Source organism: Pongo pygmaeus, chromosome X (genome assembly GCF_028885625.2).
Source record: "Pongo pygmaeus isolate AG05252 chromosome X, NHGRI_mPonPyg2-v2.0_pri, whole genome shotgun sequence".
NCBI classification, from domain to species: domain Eukaryota; kingdom Metazoa; phylum Chordata; class Mammalia; order Primates; family Hominidae; genus Pongo; species Pongo pygmaeus.
In genome coordinates, this window is record NC_072396.2 from 80,629,348 (window position 1) to 80,653,132 (window position 23,785).

The 23,785-nt window shown below is 39.6% G+C and overlaps 1 pseudogene; it reads left to right on the forward strand.

Moving 5' to 3' along the window:
* The first annotated feature begins 15,861 nt into the window (after window positions 1–15,861).
* LOC129025314 (SPRY domain-containing protein 7-like) lies at window positions 15,862–23,053 on the forward strand (annotated as a pseudogene).
* Window positions 23,054–23,785: the final 732 nt, after the last annotated feature.

The following is a 23,785-nucleotide window of genomic DNA, read 5'->3' on the forward strand; positions in this document are numbered from 1 at the left end:
GGTCACTGAGGAGTGGCATCTCTGTCCAAAGGAAGGAGAGCTTGCATTATGTAAAAGAAACAATTTGGTTCAATTTGGTTAAAGGTAGAGCATCTGAAGGGAGCATATTGGCCTGAATAAGATCAGCAGGCCTTTTGGGCCCCCTGACTAGCATCTTGAGCAAAAGCCCAAATGCCAAGGGAAGAAGAAAGTCACAGAAAGGTAAGATTAGGTTGCTTTAAACTAATTGGAAGATTTCACAAGTTTCCCGGGGCCAAACCAAGAGTGTATCATCCACACCCAACCAGGGTATGTATCAGAGGGTCATGAGGTATTTCCTCAAGGGTGTCCTTGGTGCTTCGTGGCAGAGTGGGGGGGGAGGTGTGAAGGAAGAGATTACACTCCTCCCAGGGGAATGAGCTGAAGGAATTCTATGGAAATATCAAATATGTTTATAGTAGACCAGGACCTGTGTACATCTATAACTATTCACAAGGGACTCCATAGAACTAAAACTCCACTTCCAACACATGCTCTGTATACATGGACTCTGGCCCTGCTGACCAGACTAACTGGTTCCTCCAGCCATCTTTCATACCCTTGAACATTTTCCCTCACTGGACTCAGTTTCCCAGTATGAGTGAACTTGAATGCAATCATAGATTTCAAACTGTTTTGTGAAGCCCTAAGGTTCAGTTTCAAATGGTGTGGCTTGAGCACATGGCTTAAGGGCTACCTCAGGGATGAGAAAGGCAAGGAGAGGCCAAGTGGGCAGACATGCAGACCCCATAACCCACACTTCAATGGAGCATTTCTGCCTCTATCTGTTTTATACATTAGGCTTCCATGAAATAATCCATTTGAAAAAACATTAATCCAATGCTAAAAGTAGTTGGAAAACCACTGGCTTGCAGGTTTGCTAAATTCCCTACAAGCACTAATGTTCTTTGATTCTATAAAGAAAGAGTCAGAAATTGAGAAGAGTTATTTTTTTCTTGGAAGACTGATACTTTGCTGGGAAGAAAAGGCACTGAAAACTTAAAGAAGTAGCAAACAACCATCTTTCACTGGGCTATATAAAAAGATCAGCGGTTGAGCTTTGCCTTCTAGTTGGAGCATGAGGTGAATATAATCTTATGTGCTTTAATTACTTTCCTGTAACTGAGATTCCAACTGAGAGAAAACTGATTTAGCTCTAAAGGAGCCTAGAGGCATGGGTACAAGGGCCCCTGGGTTTCAAGTGGAGCTCTGTTCAAGAAAGCTAAACAGTGACAAGTGATATCCTCATCCAAACTTTTCAGAACAATTAGTCAATGTATCTACATTTATCTAGTTTATGATTTTATGAAAATATTAGATATTTATTTTAAGAGGGAGAAACTATACATTTCAGCACACTCTGCTGGTAATAAATTACCTCTGGAAACCAAAAACCAACTACTTACCTTACTTGTAACCTGGGCATCTTCTAGCACTAATTATAAAGATGACTTACCTACTTCAGTCATATGATCACTTGCATGATTCAATTGTAAAACAGAGAGTTGTCATCAAAGGAGGATTCTTTTTGTTTTGTTTTGTTTTTTATTTTGATTTTTCATTTCAATGGTTTTGGGGGAACAGGTGGTGTTTGGTTGCATGAAAAAGTTCTTTAGTGATGACTTCTGAGATTTTGGTGCACCCACCATACAAGCAGGGTATATGGTACCCAAGGTGTAGTCTTTTTTTTTTTTTTTTTTTTTTTTGAGATGGAGTCTTGCTCTGTCGCCAAGGCTGAAGTGCAGTGGCACAATCTCAGCTCACTGCAAGCTCAGCCTCCCGGGTTCACGCCATTCTCCTGCCTCAGCCTCTGAATAGCTGGGACTACAGGCGCCCGCCACCATGCCCGGCTAATTTTTTTGTATTTTTAATAGAGACGGGGTTTCACTGTGTTAGCCAGCATGGTCTCAATCTCCTGACCTCATGACCTGCCTGCCTTGGCCTCCCAAAGTGCTGGGATTACAGGCGTGAGCCACCGTGCCCGGCCCCCAATGTGTAGTCTTTTATCCCTCACCCCCTTCTCACCCTTCCCCCTTCGTCTCCAAAGTTTATTATATCATTCTTATGCCTTCGCATTCTCATAGCTTAGCTCCCACTTATAAGTGAGAATATATGATGTATGTTCATATATATGTGATATATATATAAAATGTTCATATATATAAAATGTTCATATATATGTACATATATAGATATATATCTATATGTACATAGATATCTATATGTATATATGTACATATATATGTACATATATAGATATATATCTATATATGTAATGGATTTCTCTCCTTTCTCAGGAACACCAGTTATTCTTAGGTTTAGCTATTTAACATAATCCCAAATTTCTCAGAAGCTTTGTTCATTTTTTTATTCTTTTTTCTTGTCTTTGTCTGATTCGGTTAATCTAAAGGCCTTGTCTTCAAGCTCTCAAATTCCTTCTTCTACTTGTTTTATTCTATTGTTGAAACTTTCCAGTGCATTTTGTATTTCTCTAAGTGTGTCTTTCACTTCCAGAAGTTGTGATTCTTTCTTCTTTATTATATCTATTTCTCTGGGCATTTTTCATCCATATCCTGTATTTTTTTAATTTATTAAAGTTGGTTTCTGTCTTTCTCTGGTACCTCTTTGAGTAACTTGATAATCTACTTTCTGAATTCTGTATCTGGCAATTCAGACATTTGTTCTTGGTTTGGATCCATTGCTGGTGAGCTAGTGTGATTTTTTTAGGGTGTTAAAGGACCTTGTTTTGTCATATTACCAGAATTACTTTTCTGATTCCTTCTCATTTGGGTAGACTATTTCAGTGGAAAAATCTGGAACTCAAGAGCTGCTGTTCAGATTATTTTGTCTCATAGGTTGGTCCTTTGATGTGCTGCACTTCCTCTTCCCCTAGGGATAGGGGCTCCTGTGGCTGTTATTGCTCTTCTGGGTCTAGCCATCCACTGGGGCTACCTGGCTCTGGGCTGGTGCTGGGGAATGTCTGCAAAAGAGTCCTGTGATGTGACCCATCTTCAGGTCTCCCAGCTGTGGATACAAGCACCTGCTATGGTGGAGGGGGTAGGGGAGTGAAGTAGACTCTGTGAGAGTCCTTGGTTTTAGATATGTTCAGTGTGCCAGCTTTCTCAGATTCTGGTTATGTTAGCAGTGAAGTTGTCACCTGGACAGACTCCAGACCACTGCAACAATAACGTTGCAGGCAGTGGAATTAGCTGTTCTTTTCTCCTCCCTTGGAGCAGAATTTTTCTGTCATGAGTTGCTGTAATGTCCTGAGTTGGTTGGCCTCCAGCCAGGAGGTAGCACTTTCAAGAGAGCACCAGCTGCGATAGTAGAAGAGGGATATAGGCTTGCCCTAAGTTGGCCAGGATAAGTATTTGGGTTTTTCAAGCAAAGGGCAAGGTCATAAAGCTCCCAAGAGTTTATATCTTTTGTGATTGGCTACCAGGGCAGTAGAGAAATACCATCAGGTGAGGGCAGGGTTAGGAGGGTCTGAGCTCATACTCTCCTTGGACAGGGCTTGCCATGGCCACTGTGGAGGCTGGCGGGTGGTTCTCAGACCAATTGGGTTACATTCCAGAGGGGATTATGGTTGCCTCTGTCACCAGGGAAGTGGGGGAAAGCCAATAGCAATAGGCCTCACCCAGCTCCCACACAGTTGGCAAGGCCAGTCTCACTCACCCTGTGCCTGGCTAACAGTGCCAAGTTTATCTCCAGACAGCCTGGCCATGGGACTCAGACCTAGCCCCAGGCTAGAAACTTCCCCACTGAGAAAGCAAGCACAGCTTTCAGGCCATACCCCTCCCCATCTGCCCACATTGTGCTCCTTACTGCTGCAGTTCCCCTTCCCCCCTGGATTCTGCTCAAGAGATTTTGCATCCAATCAAAACTATTACAAAGTTCAGTTGGAAGCTACTTTCACCCTGTGACCCCCTCACAAATTCTGCCAGCTTCCTTCCCTGAGTGCCCCTGTGAGATATAGTCAGGGGTGGTTTCCCTGGGCTCAAGCTGGAGAATGGGAGTGCCTACAAGGTTCTTCCCATAGCTGCTTCTACTTTTATATTTCACAGTAAATTCATTTCAGCAGTAGGTAAGTTTAAATCCTTCTCTTGTAATCTGGATTTTCAGGTTCCCCAGTGAAGACATGTGATGGGAGGCAGGTTTTCCCACCTCTCACACTTTGGGAACTCACAGTTTTTTGCTTGTCTCAGGAAATTTGCAGCAGCCTGCAGCTTCTTTCAAAGGATTTTTGAATTCTTTCCAGTTTCCTGGTTCATGCCAGTAGTGGTTCCTAGAGCAAAAGTCCATGATGTGAGTCTCCACACACTGTTCTGTTCATCCAAGTGGGGTCTGCACATCAGCCCTGCCTCCTTTCTGCCATCTTGAACCTCCTCTTGTAAGGAGGATCCTATAGGAACCTGGAACAACTAACCTCCCCCAAAAGATTGGCAAAGATGACTACATGTCCAATGGAATTTGAGGATTCCCAGAAAGGATTTCCTGTTCCCAACTTGCCCACTGCTAGCCAATTCCAGTATTTTAAATTCCACTGTCAAGGATCATGGCAGATGGGTGGAAGGACTAGATTGCAGCTCCAGACAGAGCAGAATGCAGAAGATTGCATTGTGATTTTTAGCTCCAGATAGACTGCAAGAATAAATCAGCAATCCCAAGAGGACCCACAGACCCTCTGAAGGAAATGGACTGCTCCTGCAGGACCTGGGAGACCCCCAAATACTGTCAGTGCCCCAACGGTGGAAGTGGGAAAGGGAGACCCTCCTCTCCCAAACACATACCCCCCACTGGAGAAGCTAAATGTCTGTTTGCCAGAGAAATTTCCAACTTTACCTGGAGCTGAGTCAAATTAGAGAGCCAAGCCAAATACAGGGGTAGAGGAAGCAGGAGAAAAGGCCTAGGAGTTTGCTAGGTCCCCAGGCAGCCCATTCCTTCCTGGAACTACAGACATCCATTGGGAGGGTGGCCAAAGGAGCAGAGGGTAAAATTCCACAGGGAGAAGGAATTCTCTAGCCGAAATTTGTAACAATTTGAATGGGGCAAGAAGCCTCCTGGCCAGAATTCGAGGGAGGGTGCAAATCCAGATTGCAGAATTCACAGGTGGGGGAAGAACTAAAGCCCTTTTCTTTTGCAGCTGGGAGGTGGATAACGTCGGGCAAGTTTGCAAGGTTGTCTCACCCTCTGCCTGAAAACAGACACTGGGCTTTTGGTGGGGGACACGGTAAGAGTGAGACCAGCCCTTCAGTTTGCATGGGAGTGGGGTGAGGCCTGTGACTGCCAGCTGTCCCCATCTTCCCTGACAACCTGCATGACTTAGCAGAGGCAGCCGTAATCCTCCTAGGTACACAATTCCAGTGGCCTGGGAATCTCACCCCTACTCCCCATAGCAGCCACAGCAAGACCCGCCCAAGGAGAGTCTGACCTCAGACACGCCTAGCCCTGCCCCCACCTGATGGTCCTTCTCTATCCATCCTGGTAGCAGAAGACAAAGGGCATATGATCTTTGGAGTTGTAGGGCCCCGCCCACCACTGGTCCCTCTCCACACTACTATAGGTGATTCTTTCTGGAAACTGCTACCTCCTGACAGGATGCCAACCAGCACAAAAATAAAGCATTAAACCACCAAACTAATGGTCCCTACAAAGTCTATTGCACCCTCCGCCACCACCACCAGAACAGGCACTGGTATCCATGGCTAAGAGACCCATAGACAGTTCACATCACAGGACTCTGTTAAGACAACCTGCAGTATCAGCCTGGAGCCAGGAAGGCTCGCTGGGTAGCTAGACCCAGAAGAGAGACAACAATCACTGCAGTTCAGCTCACAGGAAGCCACATACACAGGAAAAAAGCAAAAGAACTACATCAAAGGAACAGCCTGTGGGACAAAAGAATCTGAACAACAGCCTTCAGCCCTAGAACTTCCCTCTGAGAGAACCTACCCAAATGAGGATAAAAGAGAAAACAAACCCTGGTAATATGACAAAACAAGGCTTGTCAACAGCTACCAAAAATCACACTAGTTAATCAGCAGTGGATACAAACCAAGGAGAAATCCCTGATTTACCTGAAAAAGAATTGAGGAGGTTAGTTTTTTTTTTTTTTTTGGCTATGTCAGATGTTCTTTATTATTATTATTATTATTATTATTATTATTATTATTATTATACTTTAGGCTCCATGGTACATGTGCGCAACGTGCAGGTAAGTTACATATGTATACATGTGCCATGCTGGTGTGCTGCACCCAGTAACTTGCCATTTAGCATTAGGTGTATCTCCTAATGCTATCCCTCCCCCCTCCCCCCACCCCACAACAGTCCCCAGAGTGTGATGTTCCCCTTCCTGTGTCAATGTGTTCTCATTGTTCAATTCCCATCTATGAGTGAGAACATGTGGTTTTTGGTTTTTTGACTTTGTGATAGTTTACTGAGAATGATGATTTCCAATTTCATCCATGTCCCTACAAAGGACATGAACTCATCATTTTTTATGGCTGCATAGTATTCCATGGTGTATATGTGCCACATTTTCTTAATCCAGTCTATCATTGTTGGACATTTGGGTTGGTTCCAAGTCTTTGCTATTGTGAATAATGCCACAATAAACATATGTGTGCATGTGTCTTTATAGCAGCATGATTTATAGTCCTTTGGGTATATACCCAGTAATGGGAGGGCTGGGTCAAATGGTATTTCTAGTTCTAGATCCCTGAGGAATCACCACACTGACTTCCACAATGGTTGAACTAGTTTACACTCCTAACAACAGTGTAAAAGTGTTCCTATTTCTCCATATCCTCTCCAGCACCTGTTGTTTCCTGACTTTTTAATGATCGCCATTCTAACTGGTGTGAGATGGTATCTCATTGTGGTTTTGATTTGCATTTCTCTGATAGCCAGTGATGATGAGCATTTTTTCATGTGTCTTTTGGCTGCATAAATGTCTTCTTTTGAGAAGTGTCTGTTCATATCCTTTGCCCACTTTTTGATGGGGTTGTTTGTTTTTTTCTTGTAAATTTGTTGGAGTTCATTGTAGATTCTGGATATTAGCCCTTTGTCAGATGAGTAGGTTGCCAAAATTTTCTCCCATTTTGTAGGTTGCCTGTTCACTCTGATGGTAGTTTCTTTTGCTGTGCAGAAGCTCTTTAGTTTAATGAGATCCCATTTGTCAATTTTGGCTTTTGTTGCCATTGCTTTTGGTGTTTTAGACATGAAGTCCTTGCCCATGCCTATGTCCTGAATGGTAATGCCTAGATTTTCTTCTAGGGTTTTTATGATTTTAGGTCTAACGTTTAAGTCTTTAATCCATCTTGAATTAATTTTTGTATAATGTGTAAGGAAGGGATCCAGTTTCAGCTTTCTACATATGGCTAGCCAGTTTCAGGAGGTTAGTTATTAAGCTAATCAGGGAGGGAACAGAGAAAGGCAAAGCCGAATGCAAGGAAATCCAGAAAATGATATGATAAGTGAAGGGAGAAATATTCAAAAAATAGATAGCATAAGAAAAAAATGATCAAAAATTCAGGAAACTTTGGACATACTTTTAGAAATGCAAAATGCTCTGGAAAGTCTCAGCAATAGAATTGAACAAGTAGAAGAGAGAAATTAGGAGCTCAAAGACAAGGTCTTTGAATTAATCTAACCCAACAAAGACAAAGAAAAAAGAATAAGAAAATAAGACCAAAGCCTCCGAGAACTCTGGGATTATGTTAAATGACCAAGCCTAAGAATAATCTGTGTTCCTGAGGAAGAAGACAATTCCAAAAGCTTGGAAAACATATTTGGGGAAATAATTGAGGAAAACTTCCCCAGCCTTGCTACAGAGCAACACATGCAAATACAAGAAACACAAAGAACACCTGGGAAATTTATCACAAAAATATTTTCACCTAAACACATTGTCATCTGGTTGTCCAAAGTTAAGACAAAGAAAAGAATTTTAAGAGCTGTGAGACAGAAGCACCAGGTAACCTATAAAAGAAAACCTGTTAGATTAACAGCAGATGTCTCAGCAGAAACCCTACAAACTAGAAGGGATTGGGGCCTTATCATCAGCCTCCTCAAACAAAAGAATTATCCACCAAGAATTTTGTATCCAGGGAAACTAAGCATCATATATGAAGGAAAGATACTGTCATTTTCAGACAAACAAATGTTGAGAGAATTTGCCATTACCAAGTCACCACAACAAGAACTGCTAAAAGGAGCTCTAAATCTTGAAACAAATCCTGTAAACACATCAAAACAGAACCTCTTTAAAGCATAAATCACGCAGGACCTATAAAACAAAACTACAAGTTAAAAAGCAAAAAACTAAAAACAATAACAAATTACACAGGCAACAAAGAGAATGATAAAAGCAATGGTACCTCACGTTTCAATACTAACATTGAATGTAAATGGCCCAAATGCTCTACTTAAATGGATAAATAACTGCAGAATGGATAAAAACTCACCAAACAATTATCTGCTGCCCTCAGGAGACTCACCTAACACATTAGGACTCACATAAACTTAAAGTAAAGGGGTGGGAAAAGCCATTTCATGCAAATGGACACTAGAAGTGAGCAGGGGTAGCTATTCTTATATCAGACAAAACGAACTTTAAAGCAACAGTGGTTAAAAGAGACAAAGAGGGACATTATATAATGGTAAAAGGCCTTGTCCAACAGGAAAATATTACAATCCCAAATATATATGCACCTAACACTGGAGCTCCCAAACTTATAAAACGATTACTAACAGACCTTAGAAATGAGACAGGCAGCAACACAATAATAGTGGAGGACTTCAATACTCCACTGACAGCACTAGACAGGTAATGAAGACAGAAAGTCACAAAGAAACAATGGATTTAAACTATACCTTGGAAAATAATGGCCTTAACAGATATATACAGAACATTTCATCCAACAACCACAGAATACACATTCTATTCAACAGTGCATGGAACTTTCTCCAAGATAGATCATATGATAAGCCATAAAACAAGCCTCAATAAATTTAATAAAATTGAAATTATATCTAGCACTCTCTCAGATCACAGTGGAATAAAACTGGAAATCAACATCAAAAGGAACCTCCAAAATCATGCAAATACATAAAAAGTAAATAACCTGCTCCTGAATGAGCAATGGATCAAAAACAAAATCAAGATGGAAATTAAAAATTCTTTGAACTGAATGATAATAATGACACAACCTATCAAAACTTCTGGGATACAGCTAAGGCAGTGCTAAGAGGAAAGCTTGTAGCCCTAAATGCCTACATCAAAAAATTTGAAAGAACACAAACAATCTAAGGTCACACCTCAAGAAACTAGATAAATTAGAACAAACCAAACCCAAAACCAGCATATGAAAAGAAATAACCAAGAGCAGAGCAGAACTAAATGAAATTGAAACAAAAACATTAAAAAGATAAATGAAACAATAAGCTTGTTCTTTAAAAAGATAAATAAAATTGATAGACCTTTAGCAAGATTAACCAAGAAAAGAAGAGAGAAAATCCAAATAACCTAACTAAGCAATGAAACAGGAGATATTACAACTGACACCACTGAAATACAAAAGATCATTCAAGGCTACTATGGATGCCTTTACGCACATAAATTAGAAACCTAGAAGACAAGAGAAAGAAATAAAGACCATCCAAATTGATAAAGAAGAAGTCAAACTGCCCCATTTGCTGAAGATATAATTGTTTACCTTGAAAACCCTAAGGACTCCTCCACAAAGCTCCTAGAACTGATAAAAGAATTCAGCAAAGTTTCCAGATATAAGATAAATGTACACAAATCAGTAGCTTTTCTACACACAAACAGTGACTAAGTGGTGAATCAAATCAAGAACTCAACCCCTTTTACAATAGCTGGAAAAAAATAAAATGCTTAGGAATATATCTAACAAAGGATTCAAAAGACCTCTACAAGGAAAACTACAAAACACTGCTGAAAGAAATCATAGACAACACAAACAAATGGAAACACATCTCATGCTCATGGATGGGTAGAATCATTATTGCGAAAATGACCACAGTGCCAAAAGCAGTCTACAAATTCAACACAATCCCCATCAAAGTACCACCATCATTCTTCACAGAGTTAGAAAAAACAATTCTAAAAGTCATATGAAAGCAAAAAAGAGCCTGCATAGCCAAAACAAGACTAAGTGAAAAGAACAAATCTGGAGGCATCACACTACCTGATTTTAAACTATACTATAAGGCCATAGTCACCAAAACAGCATGGAACTGGTATAAAAATAGGCACATAGATCAATGGAACAGAATAGAGAACTCAGAAACAAACCCAAATACTTACAGCCAACTGATCTTCAACAAAGCAAACAAAAACATAAAGTGGGGGAAGGACACTCTACTCAACAAATGGTGCTGGGATAATTGGCTAGCCACATGTAGGAGAATGAAACTGGATCCTCATCTCTCACCTTAGACAAAAATCAACTCAAGATGGATTAAGAACTTTAACATAAGACCTGAAACTATAAAAATTCTAGAAGATAACATTGGAAAAACTTCTAGACATTGGCTTAGGCAAGGATTTCATGGTCAAGAACCCAAAAGCAAATGCAATAAAAACAAAGATAAATAGCTGGGACCTAATTAAACTAAAGAACTTTTGTATGGCAAAAGGAACAGTCAGCAGAGTAAACAGGCAACCCACCAAATGGGAGAAAATCTTCACAATCTATACATCTTACAAAGGACTAACATCCAGAATCTACAACAAACTCAAATCAGTAAGAAAAAAACAAACAATCCCATCAAAAAGTGGGCTAAGAACATGAATAGACAATTCTCAAAAGAAGATATACAAATGGCCAACAAACATATAAAAAAAATACTCTGCATCACTAATGATCAGCGAAATGCAAATCAAAACCACAATGTGATACCACCTTACTCCTGCAAGAATGGCCATAACCAAAAAAATCAAAAAACAGTAGATGTTGGCATGGATGTGGTGATCAGGGAACACTTCTACACTGCTGGTGGGAATGTAGACTGGTACAGCCACTATGTATATATATGATGGAATATCCATATATATATATGGATATGTATATATATGATGGAATATCCATATATATATATGATGGAATGCTATGCAGTCATAAAAAGGAATGGATTAACAGCATTTTCAGGGACCTAGATGAGACTGGAGACTTATTCTAAGTGAAGTAACTCAGGAATGGAAAACCAAATATTGTATGTTCTCACTAATATATGGGAGCTAAGCTATGAGGACCCAAAGGCATAAGAATGATACAATGGACTTTGGGGACTTGGGGGTAAGAGTGGGAGGGGGGTAAGAGTGGGAGGGGGGCAAGAGATAAAATCTACAAATATGGGGCAGTGTATACTGCTCGGCTGATACGTGCACCAAAATCTCACAAATCACCACTAAAGAACTTACTCATGTAACCAAATACCACCTGTAACCCAATAACTTGTGGAAAAATATAAATAATAATAAACAAATTCCATTGTCACTGCTGTGTTATTTTAGACCTTAACTGCTCTTTGGTCTCCCAAAACTGCATGAGAAAATGCAAATCCTTCTAGAAAGAGATACTTCTTAAACTGTTAGCCACTTACACGAGGAATTTTTAGACATTCATTGGTAGTCACCTTCAAAAGCGCTATGATTTAGATTTTCTCTGGACAGTACTAGCATATACCTATTGTCCTGGCATGGTTATTAATAGTAGTCCATTTACTCTCAACTTGTCCCAGTTTGGATGATGAATTATACGTTTCCTTTAGCCACAACATTTGCCATCCCATTATACATTTGGGTTTTCCAAGCCCAACACTCCCAAGGCTGATTAGTTCTTTCTAGGCATTATGCCTACAATTCAGAAGGCTCACACTAAGTGGACAGTACTGCCTGAATGTGGCTTTATGAGCAAACTTTTAGACAAGCAGCATTGATGGATAATACTTAGAACACAGATAACTCTTGTTGCATAATATTTGTTAAATTGAAAAGTTTCAATACTAGCTAATCATGCATTACTAACAGTTTTATAAGTTTAAAGCCTACAGTGAAGAATGCACTTTTTAAAAAAAAAAACTACATACATATATTAAATGTCAGCACCTATAACACACTACCTCAGTTATTTGTTTACATGAGTGACTCTCTCTGCTAGACTTTGGTCCCTCGTAGCAAGTCACACGTTCAACATAAAAGCAGCAGAGTAACATTTTTAAAAGTCACTCAATAGGCTTTTCCTTCTCAGTCATTTGTATTGCCAGCCCAGATCAGAGTTTCTCCACCTCGGTATTCTTGCCATTGTGAGGGGCTGTCCTGTGCATTATAGGATCTTGAGCTGCATCCCTGGCCCCTACGCACAAGATGCCAATAGCACCATCCCCGGTTATGACAATAAATATGTCTCCAGATATAGCCAAATGTTCCTTGGAGGAAAAAAATCAACCACTATTGAGTAGTTAGGACTGAAGGAGGAGACAAGACAGGTGGGCCTGAGAGTGGCCTCACAGGGGTTTACACACCCTTCTCTTGCAGGATGTAGAGAAAGCAGAAGAGGGTTCCTAAGCCAACCAGTGAGAGAAGAGGAGATTAATGAGCTAAAGTACAGGGACCTCCTCACTAGAGGAGGGCCTAGCAACATCTATGGTCCTCAGAAGCAAGTGAATACACAGTGGCCAAAGACCAGGTAGTCTGACATAGTGACAATTATAGTAATTGCTGAAAAAAATCACCACATGGATGTGAGGGCTCAGAACAAAGTTAAGCTCTGTAATGTAAAAAACAAAAAAGAAAGAAAGTTACATTTTTGTGCTGCTTTATGACTATTGCATTCCTATTGCTCCATATTCTTAGAAATTTCAAGAAAGTGATAAGTGGTTTCCTTAGTATTCATTCACTTAGAATTCAGAACCTCCAAAGTACTTGCTCTGCATCTTTTTTGTACAGAGGAATAACTGCTTTCAGCTCCATGTGAGTCTTCTCTGCTTTCACCCTGTTTCAGAAGAATAAAGAAACATGTCCACCACATCACAATTCTATATGTTTACTTAGGCTGGATGCTCCTGAATGTCTATAGATGATGCCCTGTGATTTTGCTTTCCTGTTGGGATATTTTTTTCTACACCACTTTCTTCTCCTGCCTAATTTCCCTGCTCTTTGTAGCACATGGCTGTGTAAAAATTAATTTGCCTTTCATTGCTCAAAATTGTCTCTTACAAATCCTAGAGATTTAATCAGCTTTAGAACCTGATTTCTGCCACAAACTTCTTACAGGAGCCATGCCTTTCTTCACCAAAGTTCCAAACCTCTTACAGAAGCTATGCTCTTTCTTTTTCTTCATTTTTTTATACAATGAACTACAAATGCATGCTTCAATAGGCACAGGATATTGACAGCCAGATAGGAACTTTGTAATATCCCTTTGGGAGCTTGGACTTGAGCTGAACAACCTTTCTACCTGCCAGGCCAAATAAATTTCCACAATGCTGTCTTGTAAGACAGAGGATCTGTGGAGAACCAGTTGTGCTGGAGTAAGGGAAGGAGAAGAAAAAAACAAAGGGGAGTTTAATTATGGAGAAAACTCAAATACTGCAAGTTGATCATTAAGAGGATCATTAAGATAGCCTTACTGATCTCTTCAGTTATCTGAATTCACTTAACCACATCAGCCTCTCTGTCTTTGCTTAAGATGTACCCCGTGCCTGTGATGACTTCCTTCTCCTTTCTACCTAATAAATCCTTAAGGCCCAGCTCAAGGTTTAGTTCTTCTAGGAAGCCTACCTTTCCTCCTTTAGCCTCAAGGATCTCTCCCTTCTCTGAACTTCTACAACACTTACTGTCACTTAGCACTTAGCATAGATTGACCTGTAACATATCCTGTACTTCTGTCTTTGTTAGTTATTTAATTTTTCCTGGAAGCTCCTTAAGAAAAATAATGATGTACAGTGATTTTCCATATTCTTCATAGCAGGCACACAACAAACAATTTATAATAAGGAATTACTGAATAATAGAAGAAGGGCCTTGGCATAGGAGCAGAATGTCAGGTGGCCACGTTCCCTTAGAAAGGTATGTTTTTGTACCCTTAACAGAAGATTTTGTCCACGTTAGAGTCTTATTAAAGTCAGCTTAATTTCTAAAAGTTTTCTCTGAGAGGCCTGGCTTCAAGCTGCCTTCAGGCTCTGAGACCTTGTCCCTTTATATAATAACAGCAAATACTGATGGAGAACATGTGCTAGGCACCATTATAAGTGCTTTGTGTCAATTACATCATTTTAAACTTCTAAACCTTATAAGGCTGGTTATATGCTCATTTTACAGAGTGGGAAACTAAAGAACAATAAAGTTAAGTAATTTTTTCAAGGCCACACAGTAAGTAGGAGAACTTCAATAAAAACCCATGAAGTCTGACCCCAAGGTGTGCTCTTTTTGTCACTTTGTAGCACTTCTGCCCTTAGTTGGAAACACATAGACAATATCTACAAATAATTATAATCAGACTTTAAATGACAGTATGCAAAGGGTATAGATTAAAAAAACAAGGTTGGCACAAACAAATAACCTTGTCATAGACACAAAGTCTGTACCATATAGGTGAGTATGCACATGATGCTCCTGTCACCTCTGGGCAAACCATTTTAACACTAAGGAAAGTTAGCACTATCACCAGCTTCCAAGGAAGAGGGTTTTCAACAGGAAAATTACTTCAAGGTGGGGAAGACAAACAGACTTAAGTGACTAATAAGCTGCAAAAGAAGTTAACAGGAAGATGTTTTTAGAGTTCAAAAAAGGGAAATGTCTTTAAGAATATTTCTTAAGTTCAAAAGAATATAAATTTTTGTCCCCTCAGTGTGTTTAATTTCTCTATACTTAGATCCTGTCAACACATGCACAGGCAGGCCAGTTTTAGCTGATGGCCCATAACAGGTAACTCAAATTAATATCATTATTGTATTGATTATTTATTGTTGTGTAATAAATCACCTCAAAACTTAGTGGTATAAAATAATCATTTTATAATTCTTACAAACATTAGGGATAAAGAATTTGGTCTGGACTCAGCTTAGTGCTTCTTCTGCTGGACTCTCCTGGGTCAACCATATGACTATATTTATCCAATACCTCAGCTGGGGCTGGGTGGTCTAAGATGGCCTCATTCATATGTGTGGCACTTGGTGCTCTCTGTTAGCTGAGCCTCTCTCTTAGAGTGGTTTCTCATCCTCAAGGTGGCCAGCCTGGTCTTTTTTCATATGTGTCCCAAGAATTCCCAGGAGCAAAAGAGGACAACTCCTATGCACAATGGCTTTTTAAGCTTCTGTTTGTATCACATGTACTAACATTCCAATGGTCAAAGCAAGTCACTTGGCCAAGTGTCAGTGTGGAAAGGAACCATAAAAATACACAGATACTGGGAGGCATGATTCACTAGGGACAATTACCTTAACAATCTACCAGAGCTGTTATTCAGAATATAGCCAGTCACATCCAGCCGGCTGACACAATTGTCTGCTTATTTTTCCATGTTGTTTGGGTTCTTCATGAAAACTATTCAAATGTCTTCCAAAAACAATGCCTGGAGGAAATTTCAAGAGAGGGAAAGCCCTGAGTCTCTCATCAGGTATATCCTTGGCCTGCTTCTGCCACCAAATGCCAACAAAAGTGAAAGAAACCCTTAAAAGCATATTGCTAAATGAAAGGAGCCAATTTGAGAAGGCTGCATACTGTATGGTTCCAACTACATGACATTCTGGAAAAGGCAAATCTATAGAGACAGATAAAAGATAAAGGACAGCAGAGTCAGTGGTCACTGTGTGATGGTCACCTCAGTGTTGTGCTGCCTGCAGTGCTGCAGAGACAGTGGGACCAGCCACATCCTTCTGAAGGTTATGCCAGTCATGCAGCAGGACATATGACACATGGGAACAGATGTTGTCATTGTAAAAAATGACAGAAGAATATATGGAACATGAGATTGTTTAGCCAGTGCACTTTTACATCAAAACAAAAGCTACTATGAATTCAAGATCCACTTCACAGGAATCTGGGATACTGGTGTTGCTTCACAGGAATCTGGGATACTGGTGTTGCTCAGAAAGTTAACTTGAATCAGAGAGGGGGAGAAAAAAATGGCAGATAGGAGGCAGGACTAAACCGCAGCTCCCATTCAGATGGACAGAGCAGCATGTGGAAACTCACATCACGAACTTTTGCTTCAAGAGCTGCTGCAGGAAAGCTGGGAGAATCCGCAGATCCCTTGAAGGGAACAGTTTGCTCCTGCAGGACCTGAGAGACAGCCGAAATAATGTGAGTGCCCAAAGTGTGAAAGCAGGAAAGAGGGATCGTCCTCCCCTGATCACACACCCTCACTGAGGAACCTTAAGGTCCAGATCACAGGAGAAGGATTTGACCTTACCTGGAGCTGAGATAATTTAGAGAGCTGAGTGAAATACAGGAGTAGAGGAAGCAGGGAGAAGAGTCCTGTGGGCTCTCTAGGTCCCCAGAGAAGCCATGTCTGACTTTGTTTCACAGGAGTCCTTGGGGAGGGCTGCCAGAGAAACTGGAAAAATACAAGGAGAAGGAAACCTCCAGCTGAACTTTGTAACAATTCTAACCAAATGAAAAGTTTCTTAGACAGAACGTGGGGGAGATGGGTGAATCCAGAGTGCAGACAGGCAGGCGAGGAGGCACAAAACCTGAAAGCCCTGCCTGATTTATCAGCCCAGAGGCTGGTAGCCTGGGGCAAGTTCTCAGCCCTGCTCACTCAGAGCCTGGAAACAAACTCAGTGCTGTTGAGGTGGGACACAGTGGGAGTGAGACTGGCTCTTTGAGTTGCATAAAAGCTGAGTGAGGTTAGTAACTGCCAGCTTTCTTCCACTTCCCTGGTGACCTGCATTACACAGCAGAGGCAGCCATAATCCTCCTGGGAACATAACTCCATCGACCTGGGAACCATATCCCATCCCCTACAGCAGCCACAACAAGCCCCACCCAAGGAGAATCTGAACTCAGGCATGCCTAACCCTGCCCCCACCTGATGGTCTTTCTCTACCCACCCTGGGTAGACAAAGGTCATACTCTCTTGGGATTTCTAGAGCCCCACCCACTTCCTGGTCCTCCCTATACTACCACAGCTGATGCTCTCCTGAAAGTGCTACCTCCTGGCAGGAGGCCAACCAGCACAAAACTAGTGCAATAAGCAATAATAGTACAACTAAGGACCCTCACAGAGTCCATTTCACTCCTCTGCCACCTCCACCAGAACAGGTGTGTCTATCCATGGCTGAGAGACTGGAACATGGTTCACATCACAGGACTCTGTGCTGTGACAGACAATCCCCAGTACCAGCCCAGAACATGGTACCCACATTGGGTGGCTAGATCCAGAAAAGAAATAACAATAGCTAGGGTTCAGTGCTTAAGAAGCCACATCCCTAGGAAAAGGGGGAGAATACAACACCAAGGGAGCACCCTATGGGACAAAAGAATCTGAACAACAGCCTTGAGCTCCAGATCTTCCCTCTAACATAGGCCACCCAAATGAGAAGGAACCAGAAAAACAATTCTGGTAATATGACAAAGCAAGTTCCTTTATCACACTCAAAAAATCACACTAGCTCACCAGCAATGGATCCAAACCAAGAAGAAATCCCTGATTTGCCAGAAAAAGAATTCAAAAGGTTGATTATTAAGCTAATCAAGGAAGCACCAGAGAAAGGTGAAGTCCAATTTAATGAAATCAAAAAACTGATACAAGATATGAGGGGAGAAATCTTAAGTGAAATAGGTAGCATAAATAAAAACAATCACAATTTCTGGAAAGCAAGGGCACACTTATAGAAATGCAAAATGCACTGGAAAGTCTCAGCAATAGAATCAAACAAGCAGAAGAAAGAACTTCAGAGCTCAAACAAAGACAAAGAAAAAGGAATTTAAAAAACAATGAACATTGCCTCCAAGAAGTTTGGGATATGTTAAATGACCAAATCTAAGAATAATTGGCATTCCTGAGAAAGAAGAGAAATCTAAAAGTTGGGGAAACATATTTTGGGGGAATAATAGAGGAAAACTTCCACAGCCTTGCTAGAGATCTAGACATCCAAATACAAGAAGCTCAAATAACCCCTGGGAAATTCATCACAAAAAGATCATCACCCAGGCACATAGTCATCAGATTATCTAAAGTCAAAATGGAAGAAAGAGTATTAAGAGCTGTGAGGCAAAAGTACAAGGTAACCTATAAAGGAAAACCCATAAGATTAACAGCAGATTTCTCAGCAGAAACCCTACAAGCTAGAAGGGATTGGGGTCCTATCTTCAGCCTCCTTAGACAAAACAATTCTCAGCCAAGAATTTTGCATCCAATAAAACTGAACTTCATAAATGAAGGAAAGATACAGTCTGTTTTAGACAAACAAATGGTAAGAGAATACACCACTACAAAGACAGCACTACAAGAACTGGTAAAACGAGCACTAAATCTTGAAACAGATACTCAAAATACACATCAAAACAGAACCTCCTTAAGGCATAAATCTCACAGGACCTATAAAATAACAACACAGTAAACTTTGAAAAAAAAAACAGGTATTCAGGCAACAAATAACATGATGAATAGAATAGTACCTCACATCTCAATACTAACACTGAATGTAAATGGCTTAAATGCTCCACTTAAAAGATACAGGATGGCAGAATGGATAAGAATCCACAAACCAAGTATCTGCTGCCTTCAAGAGACTCACCTAACACATAAGAAATCACATAAACTTAAGGTAAAGGGGTAGAAAAAGACATTCCACACAAATGGACACCAAAAGCCACCAGGAGTAGCTATTCTCATATCACACAAAACAAACTTTAAAGCAACAGCAATTAAAAAAGACAAAGAGGGGCATTATATAATGATAAAAGGCCTTGTCCAACAGGAAACTATCACAGTCCTACATATACATGCACCTAACACTGGACCTCCCAAATTTATAAAATAATTACTACTATACCTAAGAAATGAGAGAGACAACAACACAGTAATAGTGGGAGACTTCAATACTCCACTGACAGCACTAGACAGATCATCAAGACAGAAAGTCACCAACGAAACAATAGATTTAAACTACACCCTAGAATAAATGGACTTAACATTTATTAACAGATATGTACTGAACATTCTACCAAAAAACACAAAATATACTCTATTCATCACTGCATGGAATATTCTCCAAAATAGACCATGTAATGGGCCACAAAACAAGTCTCAATGAATTTAGGAAAACTTAAATTATATCATGTACCCTCTCTGACCACAGTGGAATAAAATTGGAAATTAACTCCAAAAGGAACCCTCAAAACCGTTAAAATACATGAAAATTAAATAATCTGCCCCTGAGTGATCATTGGGTCAACAATGAAATCAATATGGAAACTAAAAATTTTTTTGAACTGAATAATAGTGACACAATCTATCAAAATCTACAAAATACAGCAAAAGTGGTGCTAAGAGGAAAGTTCATAACCTTAAAGGCCTGCATCAAAAAGTCTGAAAGAGCACAAATAGACAACCTAAGGTCACACCTCAAGGAACTGGAGAAACAAGAACCAACCAAATCCAAACCCAGCAGAAGAAAAGGAATAGCCTATATCAGAGAAGAACTAAATGAAATTGAAACAAAAAAAATGCAAAAATGCAAAGGATAAGTGAAAAAAAAAAGCTGGTTCTTTGAAAAGAAAAATAATAATAGACCATTAGCAAGATTAACCAAGAAAAGAAGAGAGAAGAACCAAATAAGCTCAATTAGAAGCAAAATGGGAGATACTACAACTGACACCACAGAAATACAAAACACCATGCAAGACTACTATGAACAACTTTATGCACATAAACTATAAAACCTAGAGGAGATGGATAAATTTCTGGAAATATACAATCCTCCTAGCCTAAACCAGAAATAATTAGAAACCCTGAGCAGACCAATAGCAAGCAGTGAGATTGAAATGATAATAAAAAAATCGCCAACAAAAAAAGTCCAGGACCAGATGGATTCACAGCTGAATTCTACCAGACATTCAAAGAAGAATTGGTACTGATCCTATTGACACTATTCCACAAGACAGAGAAAGAATCCTCCCTAAATTATTCTATGAAGCCACCATCCCTCTAACACCAAAACCAGGAAAAGACATAACAAAAAAAGAAAACCACAGACCAATGTTGCTGATGAATATAGATGCAAAAATCCTTAAGAAAATAATAGCTAACTGAATCCAACAGCATATCAAAAAGATAATCCACCATGATCAAATGGGTTTCATACCAGGGATGCAGGGATGGTTTCACATACACAAGTAAATAAATGTGATACACCACATGAACAGAATTTTTTAAACTCACATGATCATCTCAATAGATGCAGAAAATGCATTTGACAAAATCCAGCATCGCTTTAAAATTAAAATGCTTAGCACAATCGGCATAGAAGGGAAATACCTTAATGTAATAAAAGTCATCTATGACAAACCCAGAAGCAACATCACACTGAATGAGGAAAAGTTGAAAGCATTCCCTCTGAGAAGTGAAACAAGAGGAGGATGATCACTCTCACCACTTCTATTCAACATAGTTCTGGAAGTCCTAGCCAGAGCAATCAGACAAGAGAAAGAAATAAAGGGCATCCAAATTTGTAAAAAGGAAGTCAAACTGTTGCTCTTTGCTGATGATATGTTTTTATACCCAGAAAACCCTAAAGACTCCTCCAAAAAGCTCCTAGAACTGATAAATGATTTCAGCAAAGTTTCAGGATACAAAATTACTGTACACACATCAGTAGCTCTGCTATACACCAATGGCAACTGACCTGAGAATGAAATCAAGAACTCAACCCCTTTTACAATAGCTGTGAAAAAATAAAATACTTAGGAATATACCTAACAAAGGAGTCAAAAGACCTTTACAAGGAAAACTACAAAACACTGCTGAAAGAAATAACAGACAACACAAACAAATGGAAACACATTCCATGCTCATGAATGGGCAGAATCAATATTGTGAAAATGACCATACTGACCATACTGACAAAAGCAATCTAAAAATTCAGTGCAATCCCCATCAAAATGCCACCATCATTCTTCACAGAATTAGAAAAAACTATTCTAAAATTCATATGGAAACAAAAAAAGAGCCTGCATAGCCAAAGCAAGACTAAGCAAAAAGAATAAATCTGGAGGCATGACACTACCTGATTTCAAACTATAATAAAAAGCCATAGTCACCAAAACAGCTTGGTACTGGTATAAAAATAGGCACATAGACCAATGGAACAGAATAGAGAACCCAGTAATAAACCCAAATACTTACAAAAACTGATTTTCCACAAAGCAAACAAAAACATAAAGTGGGGAAAGGACACTCTATTCAACAAATGGTGCTGGGATAATTGACAAGCCACATGTAGAAGAATAAAACTGGATCCTCATCTCTCACTTTATACAAAAATCAACTCAAAATGGATTAACGACTTAAATCTAAGACCTGAAACCATAAAAACTGTAGAAGATAACATTGGACAAACCCTTCTAAGCACTGGCTTATGCAAAGACTTCATGACCAAGAACCCAAAAGCAAATGCAACAAAAACAATGATAAATAGGTAGGACTTAATTAAACTAAAAAGCTTTTGCACAGCAAAAGAAACAATCAGCAAAGTAAACAGACAACCCATCGAGGGGGAGAAAATCTTCACAATCTATACATTCAACAAAGGACTAATATCCAGAATCTACAAGGAACTCAAACAAATTAGCAAGAAGGAAACAAACAACTCTTATCAAAAAATTGATATAAATAGACATTTCTCAAAAGGTATACAAATGGCCAAAAAACATATGAAAAAAATGCTCAACATCACTAATGATCAGGGAAATGCAAATCCAAACCACAATGCTATACCACCTTACTCCTGCAAGAATGGCCATAATCAAAAAATAATAGATGTTGGCAGGGATGCGGTGAAAAGGGAACACTTTTACACTGCTGGTGGGAATGTAAACTACTACAGCCACTATGGAAAACAGTGTGGAGATTTCTTAAAGAACTAAAAGTAGAACTACCATTTGATCCAGCAATCCCGCTACTGGGGATCTATCAAAAGAAAGGAAGTCATTACACAAAAAAAGATACTTGCACACACATGTTTATAGCAGCACAATTTGCAATTGCAAAAATATGGAACCAGCCCAAATGCCCATCAAACAAGGAGTAGATAAAGAAATTGCTGCGTATATATATCATGGAATACTATTCGGTGATTAAAAAAAAAAAAGGAATGAAATAATGGCATTCGCAGCAACCTAAATAGAATTGGAGACCATTATTCTAAGTGAAGTAACTCAGGAATGGAAAACTAGACATTGTATGTTGTCATTTATAAGTGGGAGCTAAGCTATGAGAATGCAAAGGCATAAGAATGATGTAATGGACTTTGGGGACTCAGGGGAAAGAGTCAAAGGTGGGTGGGCAATAAAAGAATATAAATTGGGTACAGTCTATACTGCTCGGGTGATGGGTGCATCAAAATCTCACAAATCACCACTACAGAACTTATGAATGTAACCAAACACCACCTGTTCCCAAAAACCTATGGAAATAAAAAAATACAATAAAAATTGTAAAAAAAATAATAATAAAGTAAACTTGAATCAGAGACCTCTTGGCCAAGACGTACACAGTCTGGTGATGGGAAATAAGGAGCCCTGTACCACAATAATAAAGAGAAAAATAGGCTGCTAGCAAACAGCCTTCCACAGAAGGGACATGCGGGGGTATTACATATGACCATGTAGAATATATGCTTGAATGGAAAAATATGCATTGTCCAACATCAGGTATCAAGGGACACTGTATCTAGTTATTTATGTTGATAAGAATGCAACTGGATTTTCATTTCAATGAATTTTATCATACTCTTCCACCAGGTTTTGAAAAAAATATTATTTGAACAGCAGACCTTCTGAATATTTTTGCTTTTAAAACTTGTATTTCTCCACTGTTAAAAATGTTTACCACTTAATAAAGCTTTACCTGACCTATAGATGAAAGTATATTCTTAAAAATATGCTTGTTGGCCAGGCATGGTGGCTTGTACCTGTAATCCCAGTATTTTGGGGAGGCTGAGGCAGGCAATTGCTTGGGGCCAGATGTTCAAGACCAGCCTGGGAAACATAGCAAGGCCCTATCTCTACAAAAAAAAAATTAAGAAAAAAATGTTTTTTAATGTTGTCTAAGGGATCAGAGTCTTCAATAGACCACAGTGAAGTTGGGATTTAAAATATTTGTTTAGTGATATGAATGTCAGCACTTGGGGAAGTTTGTTTAATGTTTATTTAAATAAATACAATTATGGAGCCAGGTGGAGCAAGATGGCAGGAGAGAAGGCTCCACCAACCATCCCCTGCAAAAGGACACCAATTTAACAACTATTTACACACACACACACACACACACACAAAGCACCTTCATAAGAACCAAAAATCAGGTGAGTACTCATAGTATCTGGTTTTAGCTTCCTATCATTGAAAGAGGTGTTGAAGTGTAGAAAACACAGTGTTGAATCACCAAAGCCATTCCTTTCCCACCACTTACCCCCAGCAGTGGCGACAGGGTGCAGAGATCTTTTCAGTGTGCTGGGGGAGGGAGAGCCCAGTGATCGTGGAACATTGAACACAGTGCTGTCCTGTTGCAGCAGA